The sequence below is a fragment of the Coregonus lavaretus genome, assembly GCF_964263955.1.
Source record: "Coregonus lavaretus genome assembly, chromosome: 22".
In the NCBI taxonomy this organism is placed as follows: domain Eukaryota; kingdom Metazoa; phylum Chordata; class Actinopteri; order Salmoniformes; family Salmonidae; genus Coregonus; species Coregonus lavaretus.
The window spans coordinates 12,991,184-13,017,757 of NC_140009.1; the positions used below are offsets into that span (position 1 = coordinate 12,991,184).

The 26,574-nt window shown below is 41.5% G+C and overlaps 1 pseudogene across 1 annotated transcript; it reads right to left on the reverse strand.

Moving 5' to 3' along the window:
- Positions 1-2,793: 2,793 nt before the first annotated feature.
- LOC311149517 lies at positions 2,794-19,344 on the reverse strand (annotated as a pseudogene). The gene is made up of 6 exons: positions 19,264-19,344; positions 18,731-18,772; positions 18,020-18,083; positions 17,628-17,752; positions 3,150-3,285; positions 2,794-2,952 (listed from the first exon to the last, which is right to left on the reverse strand). The product of its transcript is annotated as an uncharacterized misc_RNA (transcript).
- Positions 19,345-26,574: the final 7,230 nt, after the last annotated feature.

Genomic DNA, 26,574 nt, shown 5'->3' on the forward strand with positions numbered 1-26,574 from the left:
CCGACATTACAGGCTAAGAATGGACAAAGAGATTGGCCTATGTGTTCATCTTATCATATTTCTCTAATGCCAAATCAGTGTGTATTGTTTGCAACGAAACTGTCCCTGTTTGCAAATAATTAAATCTGTGACGACATTAGGAATCTCAGCATGGTACTCTCAAAAGTTAGGCCTACCAACACAGAAAAATGTAAGCTTTAACTGCTGGCTACTCTTCTTCCGTGGTTTAACCCGAGAGAAGGTCACAAGTGTTTCCATAAAAGCTGTCTGGGTTTAAACATCTTCTATTGTACAGAAAGTTAATATCTTAATCAATTGGTAGTGACAGAATTAGATGACTTCCCAAGCAAAGTCTAGTTTTTGTCTCCTCGGCTATAGAAGTTTGTAGCTCAGCCTCTGAATGTCAAAGAAACTAAACAATGATATTCCCATATGCATTGGTGTCACGTCTTCCCGGGTATTTTACAGCTTGTTTCTAGCATAAAGCATCGCGGACCAAAGCACTGTTATAGATCATTTTACATAGTCGGATCGGTTTTATTTTCTTCAAAACCTTCTGCTAACAAGGAGTAGGCCTGTGCTTTCGGCATACCTTCTCATACCCCTCAATTCAACTCTTGGTTTTAACTTAACAGCCCTTCACTGACACTGAGGTAGGCTATTTAATTAAAGAGTGCATGGTGGGTGGAGGAATTGACTGACAAATCTATCGATATAGCAGCCTTTAGCCTAAATACGTCTGTCAAACAGGTAGGTCTACCTCTTATTTCTTTCATAGGAAGAAATAGGCTCCAACATAAAGTCTAATTTAAATGAAAACTGTTTAAATTAATTATGCCTACTTGAATTTTCCTACTTTCAGCACCATGAGCTGTCCATTTCTGATTGATTGTGCTGCAGCTGCTGCTTCAAGTTTCAACACCACAATGTAAGTTGAATCTGTCTTATTGTGAGGTCAATAACTCTGATAAATACATCATGGGCAAGAAACATATGATTTTTTACAAAATCAACTATAGTAGTAGCAAGCTATCAAAGTTCACCTCTGGTCCTCCTTCTCATCTTCTCGCTCTCCTTCTCAAACTGAACAGATCATAGGAAATAGGCTAGTCCGCACGCAAGATATTGCATTTTTTGGACTAGGCATAATAAAAAAAAAATGAGGAAGAAGCCTTTGACTCTCCTCCTGAACTGACACCATAGGCCTACACAGCACAGCCATTATTTAGACAGCATACAAAAAAAGGTTTTGATCAGCAAGAGCAGAGCAGGCCGGGGCTTAGGGTTGGAATATCCATTGCAGTGTGTAATGCAGCCTAGTTTTATTTACACCATCCCAGCAGCTATCTTAGAAATATAACTTTGCTCTGTGCTTCTCCGAGCATGCACTTAGTAGCCTATGGCTGTAGGCTATGGATAATTTGATTGAGACCACACTAAATAACCTACAGGAGCACTTGATATTGAGTGGTCTAATCATTTTCATATTGTGTACCCAGTCATTTATGTGAACTGTATAGTCTAATACTTTTCTGTACAGTGAGTGTTTTGTCCTTTATGTGATTGAATCAAATTCTGTTCTTTACATGATTAATGAGAAAATCAACATAAAGGTTGAGAATGAAATAAATACACTACAGGCTGTAGTGATGCTGACATGCAATCAGTTCCAATACAGTAAGAGGCTTTGTGGACTCCATTTAATCACATCTGTTACAATTCTATGTTGCACAATCACAAATAATAATGAGGAAGGTACAAGGGCATGAAGTAATGGCAAACAACAGAGCATATCCCATACGCTGCAAAAACACCTATATGTTCTCATAGTAGTAGCCTATGCACTCACTACCTGGTCACTACCTCACTATACATGTCTAGTCCAACCCCCATATCACACACTCACAAACTAAAACCATATGTGTGTACATTGTATAATCAATTAATGCGGGAGAGCCTTAAATATCACATTCATTTATATCCACTGTATACATGAATCGTGTCAAAGTTGGTTCCTGTTCAGCCATGTCTTTGGTAGTCATGTCTTTGGTCACGTTCGCGTGGGTCAAACAAAAACATATAGAGCCTCCCACAATACAGGCAATGACTGCAGGATGAAGTTGGTGAAGAGCAACTGCAGAAACTTGTAGTCGACAGCAGTCAAAACTTCATGACCTTTGATCACATGATTTTTGTAAAGTTCATGCAGTCGACATGTAGGAGCAAATATGACATTTTTTATCAGCATAATGCAACACACTTTGAAAGGCAGTGACCAATGATGGTCACCGACTTGACAAAAGTGATCCGCTCGAACGCGTCCAGTGACCTCTCAAACCCCAAACCCTGTACATGTGTAGTCTAATCCTTTTCATAGACCCAGTGGGTCTGCCGAATCTGGCTCCCAAGATTTCCTGGAAGTGTCGAGATGTTGCGCCTCTGGGTTTAGAAACTCTGTTGTTTTATAGACTGGCTAAATTGACCGCTTTTCTCACTTCCTCATACTCTGAACGCTTCAATATAAAAATGCAGGTAGGCCTAGTCATAGATAAAACAGACTGGTATGTTTCACAATGTTTTATAACGTTTTTTTCTCAGGATATGTATTGTATAATGTATCAAATTACAGAAAAATAAAAAATAGAAATATAGACAAATTAAGAAATAAGCATGCAGCTGACTATATACATGAATAGAGACAATTCAGAAATAATGGCTGTCATGTAGGCTAATAATACCAAGAAAGGAAAACATTCAGTAACAAACAAATATAAGAAACGTTCAATTTGTTCCTCATTCATATAGCCCAAACACAGCAAGCTTCTGTTTCAGCAGCTTGATCTCCAGATGAATATTTTCTCATTCCAACAGGAGGTTCTCCTTCTTCAGTTCCAACACATCAAAATAGAAGCCCTCATGCATGTTCACTGGAGGAATAGACCGCTGGGAGATCTAAATCACAACACACACACAGTAGAAAACAATTGCATTGTGTAGATAAGATATACCTATCTGAACGTGTTGGGTTTAATGATTAATTCCTAGTATTGTACAGTGTAGTATTGTGATTGTACTGCAGTTCATTCTTATCTTAGCATACAGGTCAATAGATAATTGGTTAACTCTTCACAACTGCCCCCATCCTAAGCCATCTGGATCCGTCCCGGCAGTTCGTGGTGGAGGTCGATGCCTCGGACGTCGGAGTGGGGTCTGTCCTGTCCCAGTATTCGGCCCAAGACCAAAAGCTGCATCCCTGCGCTTTCCTCTCCCATCGTCTCAACACCACTGAAAGGAATTACGACGTGGGTAACCGAGAACTACTCGCAGTGAAGATTGCTTTGGAGGAGTGAAGGCACTGGTTAGTGGGGGCTGAATACCCTTTCATTGTGTGGACGGATCATAAGAACCTGGAATATTATGGTATTATTTTATGTATCATGAAGGCAAATGTAGGGAAAGGTCAAAGGTAAAATAATAATATTAGTAATAAGCATGGATATGTTGTAAAATTGAAAACCTATATGCCTTGGAGTGTTTATGGATTGAGAGCCAGTTGAGGGGTTAATACAGAGCAGAGACATTTGTAAATGCCTTAATGTATGTATGTGTATTATTTTTGAGAAAGGGTCTGCCACCAATATAATGAGATAAGAGGAAGAGGTCATATGGAAAAGTTCACATAGCCTTTTTGGAGAAAAACAACATGTGACATCTAGACGTTGAAAGATAAGGGTGGCGTGGCCATGGAAGAAGTTAATCAATTACCCTAAGGATAGCAACTGTGTATGCTATGCAAGGATGACTATGCTCTTGTATTTGTATAAAAGGAGATCTTTGAGCCAAGGAGAGCCAGTTCTTTCTCCTTGGAGAAAGGCTCAGGCTTTGTTCTTCAATAAAGTCTAAATTCTTAAATTCACAGGCTCCGATGTCTTGAGAGATATTTTTGAGTTGATTATCTAGTCAAATGTTTCTACAACATATTTGGCACCCCAGATGGGACCTGATAGGGATCAGTGACGGTATACATTTGCAGTTGTGAAACGGCTTGGACGGACCATACAAACAAAAGCGGCCGCTTTTAAAAAGGTAAGCCAAGTTCTTACTTAAATAGTATAAAGTTTGTGTGGTCCGATCCGGGGCTCGGCAACATCTAAAGAAATACCAAGTAGGTCTCTCCAAATTTAAGAACCAGAAAGTTAGACACTAGGAGCTTTTGAATTTAAGAATACATGTCGCTGTTGTTTGTCTGAACCGTCTGTTCAATTGATTTGATTCATTTGATTCATTTGATTCAGTTGATTCATCTTGCTGATTGCTCTGTCTGGGTCATTTCGACACGGGTGGTTGTACAGCTGGTTGAGCGATCAGACAATAACATGTTAAGTCCTACAGATACCGCTTTAGACGTGAATCGTCTTGAGGACTGCATAGGTAGGCAGAAATCCTGGGTAATACCGCTTATTTTTCTGTGTTGAGGAAGTGCAACAGATAGAATAGGACAGAATTGACAGGTCGCTTAGGAAAGCGTAGTAGAAGTCCAGGTGTGTTGAGGAAGTGTAATACCTAGGGGCCTAATAAATATAAATCCTGTGGATAAACGCTTTGGAGAGCTAAAATTCCAGAGGACTGAACGGGCAGGTCATCATCCTGTGTGTGGTGATGCCAAAATTAGGTAGGGTTGAACAGGTAAAAAAGTTGGGTCATCCGGCGTAGGTGACACCGTAAATTGGAGTAACACCGGTCATCCTGAGTAGGTGAACGGGTTAAATAGCTACAAGGGCTTCAAATTTTTGATAAAGTGTTATATATAGAGTAGGTCTGCTCATCTCATATGGGGAATGGGTTGCTTGGGCGGCTGTGAGTCATTCAACTGTCTGATTCATTTGGGCACAAGTGGCTGCTCATCTGTGTGAGTGAGAATAATAAGAAACCCTGCAAGTAAATAGCCTTTCTGTAAGGAAAGGAAATATATTTGAGGTTGTTTGAAGCTTCTGTCTGATGGAGAAAGGGTGTGCCCAATCTCACATTAGGAAAGAGAAGAATAAATGGTGCGTGGATATTCATTGACCAACTGAGTGTAGAAAATTCACGTTACCAGGAGGGGTAGAATAAATTCTGTTGGAGGAACAGGTCACGTTTATTGGTGTGGTCATACGACGTTTATGCATTGTATTTTGATAAATCTGTTAGGGTATGTTTCTGACATTATATTTAGAAACTTTAGAGGTGATGCAGTATTATGATAAATTGACTACAGTAAAATAATAACTAGGATAGGGTTAACATTCCAAATTTGGGCCCTTTGATAGAATAACATATTCCTGTAGGTTATACAAAGTAATTAAGGGCGTTTAAGAACAACATTGTATAAATATGGAATAAAAGTGGTATAATGATGTAAATTAGTCGCATTCTGAAGTTTGAATGATGAGATATAGAGGTGTGTTTGATAATTATATATACATTGAAATAATAAGCTTTTCTTGTAAATTATATCTTGGAGTTTAGTACAACAATGCCTGTCATAGAATTTTGTAAGATCAGGGAATAGTGACCAGTCTATATGATTCTAGGAGGATTCTATGACTAAGGGAAAGGATTTGGTTAATTTGTTGTTTGTTCCGCTGAGACTAGATGGTGATTAACTGATTTGTGGCAATAAAGAATAATTAGAAACATGAATGGGTTTGGTAGATATGAATAAATTGGAATATAATGAATTTTATGTGAGTGTGGTAAATACGAGGGATTGGATAAAATTATAGGTGTTGACTTGCTCAAACACGTAGACAGATGTGGAAAGGGGAGAGAGTACATAGGACATGTGGTAGAATTAAGCATTGTAATAACTATCTATTATTTCAGAAGAAGATATATAATTCATTTGGTTGGTTGTTAGATCTGTTTCCAAATCAATGAATGTGGGGTTTGACTTGTTGACTGCTAAATTGATTACGTTGAGCGTGTGAGATCTGTGTCCTTCAAAGCTATTTTCTGATAAAGTGTAGTATGTGCCAGATACTAAAACTACTGACCATTATCATTGGAATAAAGGAGGATTAACTTGTCATTTCAATAAAGCATAGATTTTGCATCGCTGAACAGAGTCTAGGTTTTCTAAGTATAGTTTAGCTATAGTTGTGGGTTGTTTAGATTGAAGGAACAGTCAGGATTATTAGTTATTGTTGAGAGGTGAATAGACTTTACTAAAGGCATGAATTAGTTTCCGGTTAAAAGAGAGTCATACTTGTTTGACTGTATCGAGCTGAAAGAGTTATTTAAAGAAAGTTTGAATAGTTGGATGGAAAACATCTATTTGACAAAATTCTAATTGTTATTATTTTATTCTATGGTTTGCGTCACCAGTGGTGTATGCGAATATTTGGTGAATTGTAGAATGATAATGTATTTTCATTACGTAAACCAGGGGATGCAAGGAGCTTTGGCTTTTATGCTGAGGGAATAGCATCAATTTATAGTGGGTTCTAGATTTGTTGAATAAACAAACTTATGTTTTGAACTAAAGTAAGGCGATGAGCTACAATTATAATATTATGAGAGGAGGGCACTATACGCTCAACTGTGGTCCGCTGTAGCTCAGTTGGTAGAGCACGGTGCTTGCAACGCCAGGGTTGGGTGTTCGATTCCCAAGGGGGGCTAGTATAAGTATAATAATGTATGAGCACACTAATTGTGAGTCGCTTGGAATAAGAGCATCTGCTAAATGACTAAAATGTTAACGGAGAGGAGACTATGTGGTAGTAATTCTTAGTCATTGAATGAGGTTTTGCTAGATTAAACGAGTGACAATGGTGAAATATGTCTATAGATAAATTGGATTGTGATAAATTGATTATTTCAATATATGATGGTAAACTACAGCAAGTGTTTGGTGTTACTTGTAGCTTGCTTAGAAAGGATAGTTAATTCATTCTGTAATGGCGGAGTGATGGTTTAATTGTGTGGCTATGATTTTAGTTGATTACAGGAGAAATAGGATATAGTTTACGACGCATGGAGAAGTGAATGTCTTTTATGGTAATAGATCAACTGAACCAAACATATGACGTTACTACGGCAATTTAGGATGGTTAATGTTGTTAAGTTCGTTTTTAAACCCTATGATAGAGGTAAATGCAGAACGCTGTTTGAAAGTGGTTTATTAGGTCTGCTAGGAAAAATTGAAGAATTTCCATTTTTGTCTGTGGATGTTGGACATTGGAGCTTGCTGAAACGTGAGAGCGCTATAAGGGATATTATGGGTTACGTTAAGTGTACAAGGATTGCGTATTTTGTAGGAAGTCATAGGAGATTGAATATTATGACTGTGGGTCACTTTGGATAAAGGCGTCTGCTAAATGGCATATTATTATTATTATTGTTATCGGCAGGAGATTGCTAGCTAGTTAGCGGTGAAAGCTAGTGTGGTTTTCGTTGGGTGACGTCATTTGCTCTATGAACTGGAAGTAGATGCTTTGTGTGGCACTGGTGGAGCGACGGGTAACGCTGCTTCGATGGTGAATGTTGTCAATGTGTGCAGAGGGTCCCTGGTTCGAATCCAGTAGGGGACAGAAAGCAAATATTTTACATTGATGTTATTGATGTGAATTACTGGTTTGATTGATAACATTATAGGAAAGATGTCCTACCAATCCATGTCGAATAGGATAACATAGTAATTGAAATTGCATATTGGTGAATTGGATGTTTTATTGGTTTATTATTATAAATATAAAATAATTTGTCATCTGTTGAGGTACCGTTATGAGGGAAATTAGCGGTAGAGTATGATAGATATAGTAGAGGGTTTAAAAAATAAGTTAATTGAGTGATGAGACAGGTTGATGTGATGTTGAATGGGATTGTTTAATAGAAGTAATTATTTATATTTAGGAGAATGAGAATATGTTATTAGGTAGTATTGCTTTGTGGAGACGATTAACTAATGAAGAACATGTCTCGATAGTTGAATAAGGAACGATATTTGATAATTGATCATTTTTATTATGACATTATATAGTTTGTTTAGACAGAAGTGAGTTATGATGATGTTTTATTACTTCAGATAACGATAATTTGTTTATAGTACGTTGAACCTTGGGAGGTAGTTGTTGCTGTTGACTTGATGGATTAAGTACACATCTTTTTATGGGTTTTGGATTATGAAACAATAAGTTTATATTTTAGGAGAAAAAAAAAAGGAAACATCAATGCAACAGTTTGCAACGTTTAAATTACTAAAATGGGGTTATAGGTTTATAGTGGAAGGTGTAGTTAACTTAATAAAATGTGTTATTATCTAGTGTCTTCTAAGTGGGAGTTTTCTTTTAAGGATTGATGGGAGTCTCCTATAATATTGTTTTAGGGGTGAGATAGGACTGGGGAGATATGTATGAAGTTTTGTGTGTAATTACTATCTTTGGATTGTTGATTATATGTTAACGACATGTATACTTTCTCTTCCAGGAACATGGGGATTTCTTTATTGGGAGGTTGAAAAAGTCTGTAGGCTAGGGTGGAACTAGTTAGTAAAATTAAGTAGTTTTATTTTTAGGTTGTCATAGGGAGCTACAAAAATAAATAAGGCCTGGCCATTTTTGTTTGTTTATTGTTTTACTATATGGTGTTCAAATAACCACAAACAAACTACTTAGTATGAAATGTTAGTTGTATAGGATTTTTATTTCTATTTGGGTTTTTTTGACAGGATGGAAGTGAAATATCTTAAAGGGGCATACACATGTAATTTGGGTTTTATTTACTGAGGGATAAGTAAATATGTGTGATTTATTTTGAAAAGAGCTGTACTAAGGAATTACAACATTTATGAAAGGTTTTGATGGTTGTTAGAAGTAGTATACTATAGGATGAAACAATTCATTGAATGATTTCAATGACCTCTGAAATCTGTCCTGGCTTTATAGTGTGACCTGATCACCCGCACTATGAATTCTAGAGGCATGCTGAATTAGGGGGTTAGATAAAATAAGGATAATTGTGAAGAAGTTTATAATTTGGAAAAATCCTATATATAAATTAGTCTAAACAGGACAAGGATGAAGTGAGAGAGTTAGTCCTGAAGGAGAAGTATTCCTTGAATAGTGTTATGGAATACAGTTAAGTAAAGATATGCTCAAGGGTTGTCATTTTAAGGTTAGTTATTATTTTAGGTTTGATAGGCAATATTGTTTTGTTTTGTTTTTTGTACACATGAATCACGATGTGATGCATGTGTCCAAGGGGGGAAGTTGGGATTACAGAGGTTTTAATGGTTTATTATGGTTTTGTGGGGAAGTATGCAAGGTGTATTAAGGATGTGAGCAGTAGTAATAATGTGTTATGGGTTAGGTTAAATCATTTTTGTTTTTGTGATAGGAGGCATGGTGTAGAGGTGGTCTGTCTATGAGATAAGTGGACTACAACAAGCTGGAAGCAGGTGTGCTTCATAATCTCAAGGCTTCTTTTGACGGATGAGAGGACATGAGTAGCATACTGTGTCTCACCTAACCTAACAATGTTCTTAAGATTTTATTTTCATGGGTGAAGATAACTATGCCCAACTGAGTAGGATAATCTGAGTATTTTCTGTGCCATGGAGACTATGTGATGGCAAAAGACTATAGAAGAAAGAGCTGGAAAGACCCTATGTGGAGGGGCCTGTACCAGGTGTTGTTGGCTACCTTAATGATGGTAAAACTGGTGGAGACAGATACTAAGATTCATGTTTCCCACTATAGGAGTGTTCCAACCTCAGCCATTGGGTAGCATTGTTTTTTTTTGTGTGTGTCTGTGCTTGTGTCTTTGCAGCAGTAACTCTGAGCTTCCCTATGGGAAGGCTGATTGAAGGACACTTTTCACAGACCGATGTCGATAGATTGAGAGGGACTTTGGCTGATCCGGAAACCCTAGTGATGGGGGAAGGTTATCAATTGAAGTAACCATACACATCGTTGTCCAGGTTATACCAACGATGGTATGGATAGAGGGGAGTATCGGGTATCATCTTAACCATTGTACCAGAGTGAGGGTACTGATGATTGAGAGATTCCAGATCTCCAAGATGCACCAGATATCCTTATCATTGATTTCTATGTACTTGACTAGTTACCTGAGAATAAGGGGAATGGAGTACTGATAATAACAATAAAGAGCAGAAGAACAAGACATAGAAGGGATATAGACAGGATTAGAAAGTAGATTCTTGCACAGGCAGGAACCATAACTAAAAATACAGGAAGGGATCACAATTAAAATACAAGGGTTAAAATATTATTGGTGTGTGAGAAACCAGCACAAAGAGTATGGGGAAGTCACATGGGGTAGTGTGACCTTAAGATAATGAAAGAAAGAGACAGGTGAATCATAGACATAAGGAAAACAGTCCAAGATTTAGATAAACAATTTGATGTAGTATTTGGTGTTAGATTTCCAGGGGAAAGTGTTATTAGAAGAGAGAAGTGTAAGCAATTGTTAGAATAGGAACAAGGAAAGGGAAACACCAGAGTAATGTCAAATAGAGTATGAGCAAAAATATAGGAATGTTACAATAAAACAATTGTGTTATATAGTTTGGAAGAATTCAAGGGAGAATGTGAAACATAATGATTTGTCATGTAGACAATGTTACTAGGGATGTTTTGGATTGGAAATTAACTCAACTGAACTGTTATGATCTGTCCTTTCCTGAGGTTACAACGGATGGTGTCATAATGCATTGCAGAGATCAATTGGCTCAGAACGGTGTAAACCTCAATAAAAACCAAAACTCCTCTACTCGGCTGAAGAGGAACAACAAAGGCGTTGAAGATGTTCCTGTCTGACCCACCCCTGCCAGGAGACCTGAATCCAGCATCAAATATACTGGGTTGCACATGGACAAAACAGGATGATGGTGGAGGTGTGGCGGTTCAGGTGTGACATTGGAATTGGGACATTGCTATGGGTAATCCAAGATGAACTATAAAGAACATAATGAAGACGCCAGAAGATTGAGTGCCGGTAGAGGAAGGGAGTGTTAGTTGAGGTAGTATGTTGATTAAGGAGGTATTATACACTACTAAATTTATAGTAATTTGGACAATGCATTAAGGTACTGATCTGTTGTAATTCTTGTTATGAGGAAGTTAATGCTAGAATTAGTATAATATAAATATACATTCGGCCAGTATCGATATGTGCCAAGGTGAGAGTTTTAACTTTGAATGATGGAACAAAGGTGACTAATTAAGAATTGTCATTCTAAAGTTGTTTTGGGTAATTCATTTGATTATGATTATAAACTATAAGTGGACTGACTGATCTGAATAACTTATTAATAGTAATGCTTAGTGATGTTGACATGGCAATTACTTGATTAGATTTGGATATTGATTATTTTGATTGTTATAATACTTGTGATATGGGTGATTAATCGTTGTATTGATGGGACATTGGTGGAATGTCCCATAGGGGGGATATATGGTATTATTTTATGTATCATGAAGGCAAATGTAGGGAAAGGTCAAAGGTAAAATAATAATATTAGTAATAAGCATGGATATGTTGTAAAATTGAAAACCTATATGCCTTGGAGTGTTTATGGATTGAGAGCCAGTTGAGGGGTTAATACAGAGCAGAGACATTTGTAAATGCCTTAATGTATGTATGTGTATTATTTTTGAGAAAGGGTCTGCCACCAATATAATGAGATAAGAGGAAGAGGTCATATGGAAAAGTTCACATAGCCTTTTTGGAGAAAAACAACATGTGACATCTAGACGTTGAAAGATAAGGGTGGCGTGGCCATGGAAGAAGTTAATCAATTACCCTAAGGATAGCAACTGTGCATGCTATGCAAGGATGACTATGCTCTTGTATTTGTATAAAAGGAGATCTTTGAGCCAAGGAGAGCCAGTTCTTTCTCCTTGGAGAAAGGCTCAGGCTTTGTTCTTCAATAAAGTCTAAATTCTTAAATTCACAGGCTCCGATGTCTTGAGAGATATTTTTGAGTTGATTATCTAGTCAAATGTTTCTACAACAATATCTCCACACCACCAAGCGCCTCAAGTTAATTAACCTGATGTTTGTCCCGGACTCTGCCTGTTCCCCGGTTCTGGAATGGGCTTATTCCTCCCGACTGGCCTGCCATCCTGGCTCCTGTTGGACACTGGCCTTTGTATGACAACGTTTTTGGTGGCCCACCTTGGTTCCTGACGTATCCGCATTCGTCGCTGCCTGCACCGTGTGTGCTCAGAACAAAACTCTGCGGCAAGCTCCGGCTGGCCTCCTTCAACCCCTTCCCATTCCTCACTGCCCCTGGTCCCATATATCCCTGGACTTCGTCCTGGTTCTGGAAGGCGTTCTGCACCCTCATTGGGGCATCGGCCAGCCTGTCCTCCGGTTTTCACCCCCAATCTAACAGCCAGTCGGAGCAGGCCAATCAGGACCTGGAGACAACTATTCGTTGCCTCGTCTCCGCCAACCCTACCACCTGGAGCCAGCAACTCATGTTGGTGGAATACGCCCGCAACACCCTTCTCTGCTCGGCCACTGGTCTCTCGCCGTTCGAGTGTTCCATGGGTTATCGGCCCCCACTCTTCCCTGAGCAAGAGGTCAGCATACCTTCTGCCCAGATGTTCGTCCGTCGCTGTCGCCGTACCTGGAAGAGAGCCCGGGCCGCTCTTCTCAAGACCACCTCCAGGTATCAACGATAGGCGGACCGCCACTGGACCCCTGCTCCCCGCTACCGTCTTGGGCAGAGGGTAAGGCTGTCCACTCGGGATCTGCCCCTCCAGGTGGAGTCCTGCAAACTTTCCCCCCATTTTATCAACCTTTTCCCCATCTCTAAGATTCTTAGCCTCTCTGCTGTTCGTCTCCTGTTGCCCCGCACCCTCCATATACATCACACGTTCCATGTGTTTAGAATTAAACCTGTCTCACAGCCCTTTGTTTCCTGTTTCCGTCTTGTCCCGTCAAGTCCTACCAGCGTGTTTCCTGTGCTCTAGTCTTCCCAGTTCTGACCTTTCTGCCTGTCCTGACCCTGATCCTGCCTGCCGTCCTGTACCTGCCGGACTCTGATTTGGATTACGACTCTTTGCCTGCCTTGACTTACCTTTTGCCTGCCCCTTGTACTATAATAAACTCTGAGACTCATACTATCCACCTCCTGTGTCTGCATCTGGGTCTTAGCCTGAGCCATGATAAAGCAAGAGCTAAAGCAAGAGCTTTGCTAGGACTGTCTGGGAGTGGTCCGAAAGAGGGGCCTAATTGGATGAGCCTAATGGGAGGGATCTGTAATCTGAAAACTAGCTGTTATTGGCAGAGAGGTCTGAAACTCTTTTTGTTATTGGTTTATTAACTTATACCGCCTGGTGATGTCACCAGGCAGGCCAAAACTCCATCCCACCAAAACAGGCTGAAATTTCAGGCGGCCTTTTCAAACTGCTCTTACACTAAAATGGCATTATCATAATTTTCACAATTTCACAGTATTATTCCAACCTCAAAGTGTGGAAATACAGAGCCTTCAGAGAGTATTCACACAAAAAAAATCAATGTCAAAGTGGAAGATTTCTTTTTACATAACGTTTTGAGGTGGAAAATAAAACACATATCTTGATTAGATAAGTATTCAACCCCCCTGAGTCAATAAATATTAGAATCACCTTTGGCAGCAATTACAGCTGTGAGTCTTTCTGGGTAAGTCTCTAAGAGCTTTGCACACCTGGATTGTACAATATTTGCCCATTATTCTTAAAACATTTCGTTAAGCTCTGTCAAGTTGGTTGTTGATCGTTGCTAGACAGCCATTTAAGTCAGATTTAAGTTAAAACTGTAACTAGGCCACTCAGGAACATTTGTCTTGGTAAGCAACTCCAGTGTATATTTGGCCTTGTGTTTTAGGTAATTGTCCAGCTGAAAGGTGAATTTGTCTCCCAATGTCTGTTGGAAAGCAGACTAAACCAAGTTTTTCTCTAGGATTTTGCCTGTGCTTAGCTCTATTCCGTTTATTTTTATCCTAAAACACTCCCTAGTTCTTGTCGATGACAAGCATACCCATAACATGATGCAGCCACCACCATGCTTGAAAATATGAAGAGTGGTACTCCGTTATTTATTGTGTTGGATTTGTCCTAAACATAACGCTTTGTATTCAGGGAAAAAAGTAATTTGCACATGTTTTTGCAGTATTACTCAGTGCCTTATTCGAAACAGGTTGCATGTTTTGGAATATTTTTTATTCTGTACAGGCTTCTTTCTTTTCACTGTCATTTATGTGAGTATTGTAGAGTAACTACAATGTTGTTGATCCATCCTTAGTTATCTCCTATCACAGCCATTGAACTCTGTAACTGTTTAAAAATCGCCATTGGCCTCAAGGTGAAATCCCTGAGTGGTTTCCTTACTCTCCGGCAACTGAATTAGGAAGGGCGCCTGTATCTTTGTAGTGACTGGGTGCATTGATCACCATCCAAAGTGTAATTAATAACTGCACCATGCTCAAATGGATATTCAATGTCTGCTTTTTTTTTACCCATCTACCAATAGGTGCCCTTTTTTGTGAACCACCTAGTGTTTGTGCTTGAATCTGTGCTTGAAATTCACTGCTCGACTGATTTTATGTATGGGATACAGAGATGGGGTAGTCATTTAAAAATCATGTTAAACACTATTATTGCACACAGACTCCATACAACTTATGTGACTTGTTAAGCACATTTCTACTCCTGAACTTATTTAGGCTTGCCATAACAAAAGAGTTGAATACTTATTGACTTAAGACATTTCAGTTTTTCATTTTTAATACATTTCTAAACATTTCTAAAAACATAAGTCCACTTTGACATTATGGGGTATTGTGTGTAGATCAGTGACTCAAAATCTCAATTTAATCAATTTTAAATTCAGGCTGTAATACAACAAAATGTGGAAAAAGTCAAGGGGTGCCTTTCTGAAGGCACTGCATATATAAAACACAGGAAAATCACGTTTTTGACTGCACTGGGCCTTTAAAGTAAGGATGTGACTTTGACGAAAAACACATGCTCAGTTGTCAAGTTGTTAAAAACAAAGCTCTTGCAGGCAAAGCTCTGAAATTCCAAGCAATAGCACTTCCCGAGGCCCTTTGGAAGTGTTGCATAAAACTATTAGTGCACCATACCGTACCTCAGCTATGGTTGCCTTCCTTGACATTGAGTAATACGATGAGTTGTAATAACACAAGATTGTCAACATTCCTGCCTATTAAATCAAATCAAATTGTATATGTCACATGCTTTGTAGACAGCACGTGTAGACTAACAGTGAAATGCTTACTTACGTGTCCATTTCCAACAATGCAGAGTTAAAGATAAGATAAAACATTAAATAAAAAATTGTGAGACGAGGAATAAATACTCAGTGAATAATAACAACAAAATACTTTTTTTATTGCTTTGGTACTATTTTCATAAGTACTGTATGTGGTAAAATTTCACAACTCTTAGTACAAAACTCAAAACAGACCATCAAAAATACTGCATTTTCAAAACTTTAAGCACATTCTCAATTGACTAAGTACAACACACAAAATCACACAGTAAATCTTTCACCAAACCTAATCAGTGTTTCATCTAGAAATACCTTTCATATAAAGTAATTGCCTTTCACAATGCAATGCTCACAATCCTTTTCATATGATTCTCTTCTCATTTGTTTAAATACATTTGACCGTCACTTAATCCAACTGCGCTTAATTGTCACACCCTGATCTGTTTCACCTGTCTTGTACTTGTCTCCACCCCCCTCCAGGTGTCGCCAATTTTCCCCATTATCCTGTGCATTTATACCTGTGTTTTCTGTTTCTGTTGCCAGTTTGTCTTGTCTCGTCAAACCTACCAGTGTGTTTTTCCGTACTCCTGTTTTCTATAGTTCCTGTTTTCTAGTCCTCCCGGTTCTGACCTTTTCTGCCTGCCCTGACCCTGAGCCCGCCTGCCATACCATTCTGCCTGCCCTGACCCCGAGCCTGCCTGCCGTCCTGTACCTATCTGACTCTGACCTGGTTATGAACCTCTGCCTGTCCTCGACCTGCCCTTTGCCTGCCTCCTGTGGTTTTAATAAACTACTCTGTATGTTGAGCCTTCCGCCTCCTGTGTCTGCATCTGGGTCATATCCTGAGTTGTGTTATTAATGGTTAATCACTTAACCGTTTAGTAAACCTACAGATTTTAAACTGGTTTGTCTACTATATATGGATTTTGAGAACTACAGAAATAAAATGTGTGTTTGTAAAGTATAAACATCTAAATGACATGTAAGATACATGATGTGGTCCTCTGTAGCTCAGCTGGTAGAGCACGGCGCTTGTAATGCCAAGGTAGTGGGTTCGATCCCCGGGACCACCCATACACAAAAAAAAAAAATGTATGCACGCACGACTGTAAGTCGCTTTGGATAAAAGCGTCTGCTAAATGGCATATTATTATATTATTATTATTATTATAACCATACATAATAACTACTCATTATTGCTAATTGATTTCACATAGTGGTAACCACAATTGGTCATCATATAAAAGGGTGTGTGTGAACACTTGCAATTTCTTTCAACATGGAGCAGGATAGACAGCAAGGGAGAGGAAGAAATCAAAGAGCTCATGGACAAGGGGCCCGTCAGAGAGGTGGGCATCAGATAGAGGGAGGTAGACGGCAGGGAACTGTTGTGTCTAACGAAGTCTGGGCCATCATCGTTGACCATGTGGTAAACAGAGGCCTTACCATGGCAGAGGCTGCCAGATTAGTACACCCCAATCTGAAAAGATCAACTGTCAATTTGATCATGAGAACATTTCGCTAAGAAAACCGGTAAGTCTGCAGGATATGCACTATGCTTTACCATTACATTTACAGTAAATTACATATTGTAATTAATGTAAATTCACAAAACATGTTACAGAATGATCTATTGACAGTATACTCTGTTCTACCCTCAGAATTGACAGAAGACCCCATGGTGTTGGCCATGGCTGTGTGCTGACCGACCAGCAGGAGTGGCCAGTGGAAATGGTGAGGGCCAGGAATGACATACGGCTGTCCTACTCATCATTATTCACGATTCATTCAGGTTTATCCGTAATCATGGTAGCGTCCACATTAATGTAGATGTGTTTAGAAACATATTCTACTCTTATCTACAATAGGTTAGCATGTATTGGGTGACTCCAAAATGACACAATACATTATTTACCATTCATTTCTATTGGGCACAAAATAATCTGAAACACAACCAAAACAAACAGCAAATGCATCCAACACATGTGTAGAGTCACAAGCTTGATGTAGTCATTGCTTGCTAGGAATATGGGACCAAATGCTTAACTTTTGACTACTTTAATACACATAAGTTAATTTGTCCCAATACTTTTGGTTCCCTAAAATGGGGGGACTATGTACAAAAAGTGCTGTTATGTCTAAACGGTTCACCCGATATGGATGAAAATACCCTCAAATTAAAGCTGACAGTCTGCACTTTCACCTCATAGTCATTGTATCATTTCAAATCCAAAGTGCTGGAGTACAGAGCCAAAATAACAAAACATGTGTCACTGTCCAAATACTTTTGGAGCGCACTGTATGTCAGGTGACTTCGGTGGTCACTACAGCTCACATACCTGTCGTAGGTATGTTCATTCCCTGTGTGGTGTCTACATCATCTCGATCAGCCAGTGGAAATTCTTGTCGCTACGGATACGGATCTCTCTCATCTCCCAAACGGAGTCCCTCAAATCATTATGTTCTAGAACAGATAGGAGACATATCATTCCATCACTTATCATCGTTTCATCTTTTACAAGTAACCACAGCCAGATGTCTTGACAACAACAAATCATATATTGCGTAACTAACTAAATCCGAAACACTTGCAACAACCACACCAATATCAAGAGATATGCTACCATGCATGAACCAATGCAATAATACATTTAAAGAATCCTAGGTGGCCCTGGTCAAAAGTAGTACACTTCATAGGGAATTGGATGTGATTTGAGCTATTCCCTCAGACTTACATCAGTCTTCCATTTGTCCCTCACAGCCAGGAAGATCTCAAAGAGCTCATCCAGCTCTCTCTGTCATCAAGCTTGGTGTGGACGGGGATCAGAACCAGGTCCTTCAGCACTACAAATACAGTATGTAAAACAACAGTTTTGTAAATCAAATAATTCGGCCAGATTCTGGGCACCTCTATTTAAATTATTTTATACATGAGCGTACATGCCTAAAGAAAATGATAGTACCTTGGTGTGCATAGACTTCCTTTTGACATCATTCAATGTAACAGTGATAAAACATGGAATCGAAACAACAAACTACTTGAGGCGAACATACAGGCCAATCATGATGAAATGATGAATCCCCATTGAGTTATCAATTTGAGTTTATTGTTTCACTCTATATCTAATGTTGTGAAGGTCTCAACAACAGGTTAAAAGTGTGACCAACCTGTACAGCGAGGCCTAAAGTGTCTCTCTGGCGAAAGTATCCATATCATCGACTTGGTTGTCTTCATACTAAATTAGTAGCAGTCAACCAGGTCAACCACATCATCCCTTACAATATGACAAGCAAAAAGTTCTTACATTTTCAGTCATAATGTTACCGTGAATCATATGACATTATGACGAAACAAGTATTGGTTATAAAAAAATAATTAAAATAATAATCAGTACCTGTGAAGGAACTGTTCCTTATATCTAGTAGCGGATGCCCCGCTCACATCCACCACCTCCAGAATCACTATGTCATAACGAGACACAATCTACAAAACAGATAAAGAGGAGTTACTGCTTAATGTATAGACCCAGCTGGTGTGAACCCTGTAGGTATTTAATGGGTGTGGGATCTCCCTTTATGGTTTGGTGACGTACAGCCTTTCAAGCAGCTATCATGTGTAATTATCTTGTTTTCTTCTGTAGTGACTCATGAGGACATCTACTGTCAGCCAAGATAAAAAATACACTATGGTATTGTAATGATTGTAAGTAAACGTGTGCTGCAAGAAAGCCACTCCTTGAGCTGTGGCTTATTCCACTACTACGGTTGAGCATTACAATACTAATTCCAAATGATGACTAAAGTCGTCTTATAGTAGGAATACTGCCAACAGATTCATTGAAATGGATCTATAAATATTTTGTTGTCAAAAAAATATTGTGTTTGATATTTTCTTAATTTACAGAGCCCTGTCAGGTATGAAAGCATTTGACTCCTCTTTTGACACACAGCACATAGTTTAGATGGATGTTTTACCTTCACTAGTGTTGACAGCACATCTGGATCAGAAACCTTATTCAGTCCAAATCTCCTGATGTTAAAGGATGCAACCTTCATAACTCCTGAGACAGAGAGAAAACCTAAGTGTTAGAAATTTACAAGGCATATATTTACAACACGTTAGTGAGTTAACTGTAACTGTTGAAATAGTTTGGAAATTCTTATAAAAAAATGTCCTGTGTGAGAGGTATTTGTCATTTTATATTAGGCAAAATCATGCAATCCAATTTCTCTCTCTCTCTCTCTCTCTCTCTCTCTCTCTCTCTCTCTCTCTCTCTCTCTCTCTCTCTCGCTTTTTCTCTCACACACACACACACACACACACACACACACACACACACAGGTCCCCACATACACACACAAGTAAATAACATTACAAACATTCTTATCGACTCACCTAGAGTGAGGGAAAAAAGTATTTGATCCCCTGCTGATTTTGTACGTTTGCCCACTGACAAAGACATGATCAGTCTATAATTTTAATGGTAGGTTTATTTGAACAGTGAGAGACAGAATAACAACAACAAAATCCAGAAAAACGCATGTCAAAAATGTTATAAATTGATTTGCATTTTAATGAGGGAAATAAGTATTTGACCCCTCTGCAAAACATGACTTAGTACTTGTTGGCAATCACAGAGGTCAGACGTTTCTTGTAGTTGGCCACCAGGTTTGCACACATCTCAGGAGGGATTATGTCCCACTCCTCTTTGCAGATCTTCTCCAAGTCATTAAGGTTTCGAGGCTGACGTTTGGCAACTCGAACCTTCAGCTCCCTCCACAGATTTTCTATGGGATTATGGTCTGGAGACTGGCTAGGCCACTCCAGGACCTTAATGTGCATCTTCTTGAGTCACTCTTTTGTTGCCTTGCCCGTGTGTTTTGGGTCATTGTCATGCTGGAATACCCATCCATGACCCATTTTCAATGCCCTGGCTGAGGGAAGGAGGTTCTCACCCAAGATTTGACGGTACATGGCCCCGTCCATCGTCCCTTTGATGCGGTGAAGTTGTCCTGTCCCCTTAGCAGAAAAACACCCCCAAAGCATAATGTTTCCACCTCCATGTTTGATGGTAGAGATGGTGTTCTTGGGGTTATAGGCAGCATTCCTTCTCCTCCAAACACGGCCAGTTGAGTTGATGCCAAAGAGCTCGATTTTGGTCTCATCTGACCACAACACTTTCACCCAGTTCTCATCTGAATCATTCAGATGTTCATTGGCAAACTTCAGACGGGCCTGTATATGTGCTTTCTGGAGATGGGGGACCTTGCGGACGCTGCAGGATTTCAGTCCTTCACGGCGTAGTGTGTTACCAATTGTTTAATTGGTGACTATGGTCCCAGCTGCCTTGAGATCCTCCCGTGTAGTTCAGGGCTGATTCCTCACCATTCTCATGATCATTGCAACTCCACGAGGTGAGATCTTGCATGGAGCCCCAGGCCGAGGGAGATTGACAGTTATTTTGTGTTTCTTCCATTTGCGAATAATCACACCAACTGTTGTCACCTTCTCACCAAGCTGCTTGGCGATGGTGTTGTAGCCCATTCCAGCCTTGTGTAGGTCTGCAATCTTGTCCCTGACATCCTTGGAGAGATCTTTGGTCTTGGCCATGGTGGAGAGTTTGGAATCTGATTGATTGATTGCTTCTGTGGACAGGTGTCTTTTATACAGGTAACAAACTGAGATTAGGAGCACTCCCTTTAAGAGTGTGCTCCTAATCTCAGCTCGTTACCTGTATAAAAGACACCTGGGAGCCAGAAATCTTTCTGATTGAGAGGGTGTCAAATACTTATTTCCCTCATTCAAATGCAAATCAATTTATAACATTTTTGACATGCGTTTTTCTGGATTTTTTTGTTGTTATTTTGTCTCTCACTGTTCAAATAAACCTAGCATTAAAATGATAGACTGATCATGTGACACTCTGGCTCTAGGACTTTTGTATGTGAGCTAGAGTGTATGTTGTTTTGGTTGGGGATTTGGGTGTTTTTCTATGTTGGTAGTTCTGTCGGGTGTATTTCTATGTTTGCAGGTCTGTGGGTTGTTTTTCTAGGTGGTTGTATGTTGTAGTCAATGACTCCCAATCGGAGGTAACGAGTGTCAGCTGTCGGCTCGTTATCTCTGATTGGGAGCCATATTTAAACTGTCAGTTTTCACCTTTGTTTTGTGGGTTATTGTTCCTGTTCCAGTGTTTCTATGTTTCTGTCGGTGTCAGAGGACTTCACGTATCGTCATTTGTTTTGTTTTCTCGTGTTGTGCTTTATTTAATAAAGTCATCATGTTCACTCCACGCGCTGCGTATTGGTCCGCTCCTTTAGACGATCGTGACAGAATAACCCACCATAAAAGGACCAAGCAGCGTGTACAGGAGCAAAGAGACTGGACATGGGTGGAGGCGCCGGGTAAGGAGATCGAGAGGCTGGCGATGGCCCAGGTGGGCAAATCGTGGTCCTGGGAGGACATGCTCGGGGGCAAGGGACCTTGGGGGAAGATCAAGGCCCTGGCGAGAGAGGAGCATCGGCGGCAGCAGGTTTTTCGTCGGAAGGACGAGAGGCAACCCCAAGAAATTTTTTGGGGGGGGCACATGGCTTGGGCAGCTGGGCAGCAGGAGGCTGCCACAGGGAGAAAAGGAGAGAAGGCTAACGGAGTACGGGAGTCATTGGCGAGTAGAAGGAGGGAAGTGTGTGTGGCACGGCGTGAAGGACTGATGTGTGTTGCCAGTCCGGTCCGGCCCGTTCCTGATCCTCGGTTGAGGCCAGTGGTGTGTGTTCCCGGTACGGACCGGCCTGTTCCTACTCCAAGCACCAGGTCCACGGTGTGCTACGCCAGTCCGGTCCGGCCTATTCCGGCCACTCGCACCAGGGATGCGGTGCGCGTCGCCAGCCCGGCCCGGCCTGTTCCGGCCACTCGCACCAGGGATACGGTGCGCGTCGCCAGCTCAGCCCGGCCTGTTCCTACTCCACGCACCAGGGATACGGTGCGCTTCGCCAGCCCAGCCCGGCCTGTTCCTACTCCACGCACCAGGGATACGGTGCGCTTCGCCAGCCCGGCCCGGCCTGTTCCGGCCACTCGCACCAGGGATATGGTGCGCGTCGCCAGCCCAGCCCGGCCTGTTCCTGCTCTCCGCACTAGGCGTGAGGTGAGTCCCCAGGGTCCAGCATGCCCTGTTCCGGCTCCCCGCACTAGGCGTTATGGGAGTCCCCAGGGTCCAGCATGCCCTGTTCCGACTCCCCGCACTAGCCCTGAGATGCGTGTCCTCAGCCCGGTACCTCCAGTTCCGGCACCACGCATCAGGCCTACGGTGCGTCCCCAGGGTCAAGCATGCCCTGTTGCTTCTCCCCGCACTAGCCCTGAGATGCGTGTCCTCAGCCCGGTACCTCCTGTTCCGGCACCACGCACCAGGCCTACGATGCGCCTCAGACGGCCAGAGTCTGCCGTCTGCCCAACGGGGCCTGAACTGCCCGTCTGCCCAAAGCCTGCAAAGCCGCCCGTCTGCCATGAGCCATCAGAGCCGTCCGCCAGACCGGAGCCGCTAGAGCCTTCCGCCAGACAGGATCAGCCAGAGCCTTCCGCCAGACAGGATCAGCCAGAGCCTTCTGCCAGACAGGATCAGCCAGAGCCTTCTGCCAGACAGGATCAGCCAGAGCCTTCTGCCAGACAGGATCAGCCAGATCCGTCAGTCGGCCATGAGCAGCCAGATCCGTCAGCCAGCCATGAGCAGCCAGATCCGTCAGCCAGCCATGAGCAGCCAGATCCGTCAGCCAGCCATGAGCAGCCAGATCCGTCAGCCAGCCATGAGCAGCCAGATCCGTCAGCCAGCCATGAGCAGCCAGATCCGTCAGCCAGCCATGAGCCGTCCAGCCAGGATCCGCCAGAGCCGTCCAGCCAGGATCCGCCAGAGCCGTCCAGCCGGGATCCGCCAGAGCCGTCCAGCCGGGATCCGCCAGAGCCGTCCAGCCGGGATCCGCCAGAGCCGTCCAGCCAGGATCCGCCAGCCAGCCAGGATCCGCCAGAGCCAGCCAGCCAGGATCCGCCATTTAGTCAGGTGCTGCCCCTTAGCTCGGTGTTGCTCCTTATCCTGGTGCTGTCCCTTATCCTGGTGCTGCCCCTTAGTCCGGTACTGCCCCTTAGTCCGGTACTGCCCCTTAGTCCGGTACTGTCCCGTAGTCCGGTGCTGCCCCTTAGTCCGGTGCTGCCCCTTATCCCGGTGCTGCCCCTTAGTCCGGTGTTGCCCCTTAGTCCAGGTGGGGTTAGTTGGAGGGTGGTCATTGGGAGGAGGCTACCGAAGCAGGTTGTGACTGTGGTGGGGTGGGGATCACGACCGGGGCCAGAGCCGCCACCGTGGACAGACACCCACCCAGACCCTCCCCTAGTCCTGATGTTGGTGCGCCCGGAGTTCGCACCTTTAGGGGGGGGTACTGTGACACTCTGGCTCTAGGACTTTTGTATGTGAGCTAGAGTGTATGTTGTTTTGGTTGGGGATTTGGGTGTTTTTCTATGTTGGTAGTTCTGTCGGGTGTATTTCTATGTTTGCAGGTCTGTGGGTTGTTTTTCTAGGTGGTTGTATGTTGTAGTCAATGACTCCCAATCGGAGGTAACGAGTGTCAGCTGTCGGCTCGTTATCTCTGATTGGGAGCCATATTTAAACTGTCAGTTTTCACCTTTGTTTTGTGGGTTATTGTTCCTGTTCCAGTGTTTCTATGTTTCTGTCGGTGTCAGAGGACTTCACGTATCGTCATTTGTTTTGTTTTCTCGTGTTGTGCTTTATTTAATAAAGTCATCATGTTCACTCCACGCGCTGCGTATTGGTCCGCTCCTTTAGACGATCGTGACAGATCATTTCTTTGTCAGTGGGCAAACGTACAAAATCAGCAGGGGATCAAATACTTTTTTCCCTCACTGTATATGAGATGTGTAGATAGAGATAGGATAATCAGTCTCACACCGCTACAATTCTAATATCAAATGAGAGCAGTGCTCAAAACCAAACCACACGGTTGGTTATAGACAATCTAGTTATATCTGTTACTCTATCTGTGGAACTGTGATGATTGAGTAATCTGCCTTCACACTTGGGCAAACCTGTCAACCACCCGACAGTGCACTGTAGTAACCCATTAGATGGGGAGAGCCAACCCATAATCATCATTGTAGTCACAGCTGAATGACAGTGAATAGAAGTGTCTGCTTGCAGGCTGACAGACCAGTTTTATGTTTACAACCTACCACAGAGCTGCCAGTTTGTCTACTAGAGAGAGCACCGTATGTGTCACAAGCAGCCAATGTTGATTCAAAATGTGTAGTTTTGTAGGTCTTATGTACACTCTTAGAAAAAAGGGTTCCAAAAGGGTTCTTCGGCTATCCCCACAGGAGAACCCTTTTTGGTTCCAGGTAGAACCCTTTTTGGTTTCCATGTAGAACCCTCTGTGGAAATGGTTCTACATGGAACCCAAAAGGGTTTGACCTGGAACCAAAAGGGTTCTACCTTGAACCAAAAGGGTTCTACCTTGAACCAAAATGGGACAGCCCAAGAACCCTTTAAGGCTCTAGATAGCACCTTTTCTTCTAAGAGACACACAGACACACAAGTACACACAGTCAAAACACAACACACACTTTCAGGACATGCACACACGCTCTTCAAGGACGACACACACACACACACACTCACTCACTCCGCGCGCCACGCTTCAGCGAGCACAGAGGGGAGTGAGATGAACAGAGGGCTCAGTTGTTCAGCAGCAACCTGATCAGTCCTCCATGTAGTTTATGTCTCTTGATTATATCTATCACTATCAAAAACAGGGGCACTAAAACATTTTAGACAGTAATATATAATAGTCTTACAGTATTACATAATGGTCAAATTAATATCAAAATTACATTAATTGACAGCAACGGCACATGAAATAGAAGATCTGACTGAAGAATATCTATTTTGCCACACTTGAAACAATTATGATAGACCCGTTTTACCTGAATCTTTTGTGCTGTGGTCCAAGCTTTGATATGCAAAGTCTTGTTTTGGCCTTAATTATTTACATGTCAAGTATGTAACCTTTTGGAGAAAGATGAAGTTGCTTGTGAACACAGATTTGAGGTCAGTTATACTTTTCACCCCTTTTTGGTCATGGTTTGGATTTTAAGTTCTATCCACAACAAAGCTTTCTCGCCATGTACCATTCCTATTGTTACTACTTTATGTGTATGCTGACCTCTAGGGTCACAATTTTATACCAACACCATTTCCAATCCTTCAATTACGGTCCTATAGGGCTACAGTACTGCTGGTTTTCAGGGAATGATTTAGACCTGCAACACCAGGGGACGAACTCTCTGGTTAATCAATGACTTTAATTTATAAATTAAGAATAAAGAACACAAAGAGGTGAGGTGCTGGCTAACTGTCACATACTCCCATAACTGGAACATAACTCCCATAACTGGAACATAACTCCCATAACTGGAACATAACTCCCATAACTGGAACATAACTCCCATAACTGGAACATAACTCCCATAACTGGAACATAACTCCCATAACTGGAACATAACTCCCATAACTGGAACATAACTCCCATAACTGGAACATAACTCCCATAACTGGAACATAACTCCCATAACCGGAACATAACTCCCATAACTGGAACATAACTCCCATAACTGGAACATAACTCCCATAACTGGAACATAACTCCCATAACTGTCACATACTCCCATAACTGGAACATAACTCCCATAACCGGAACATAACTCCCATAACTGGAACATAACTCCCATAACTGGAACATAACTCCCATAACTGGAACATAACTCCCATAACTGGAACATACAGTGGGGGAAAAAAGTATTTAGTCAGCCACCAATTGTGCAAGTTCTCCCACTTAAAAAGATGAGAGAGGCCTGTAATTTTCATCATAGGTACACATCAACTATGACAGACAAAATGAGATTTTTTTCTCTCCAGAAAATCACATTGTAGGATTTTTAATGAATTTATTTGCAAATTATGGTGGAAAATAAGTATTTGGTCAATAACAAAAGTTTCTCAATACTTTGTTATATACCCTTTGTTGGCAATGACACAGGTCAAACGTTTTCTGTAAGTCTTCACAAGGTTTTCACACACTGTTGCTGGTATTTTGGCCCATTCCTCCATGCAGATCTCCTCTAGAGCAGTGATGTTTTGGGGCTGTTGCTGGGCAACACAGACTTTCAACTCCCTCCAAAGATTTTCTATGGGGTTGAGATCTGGAGACTGGCTAGGCCACTCCAGGACCTTGAAA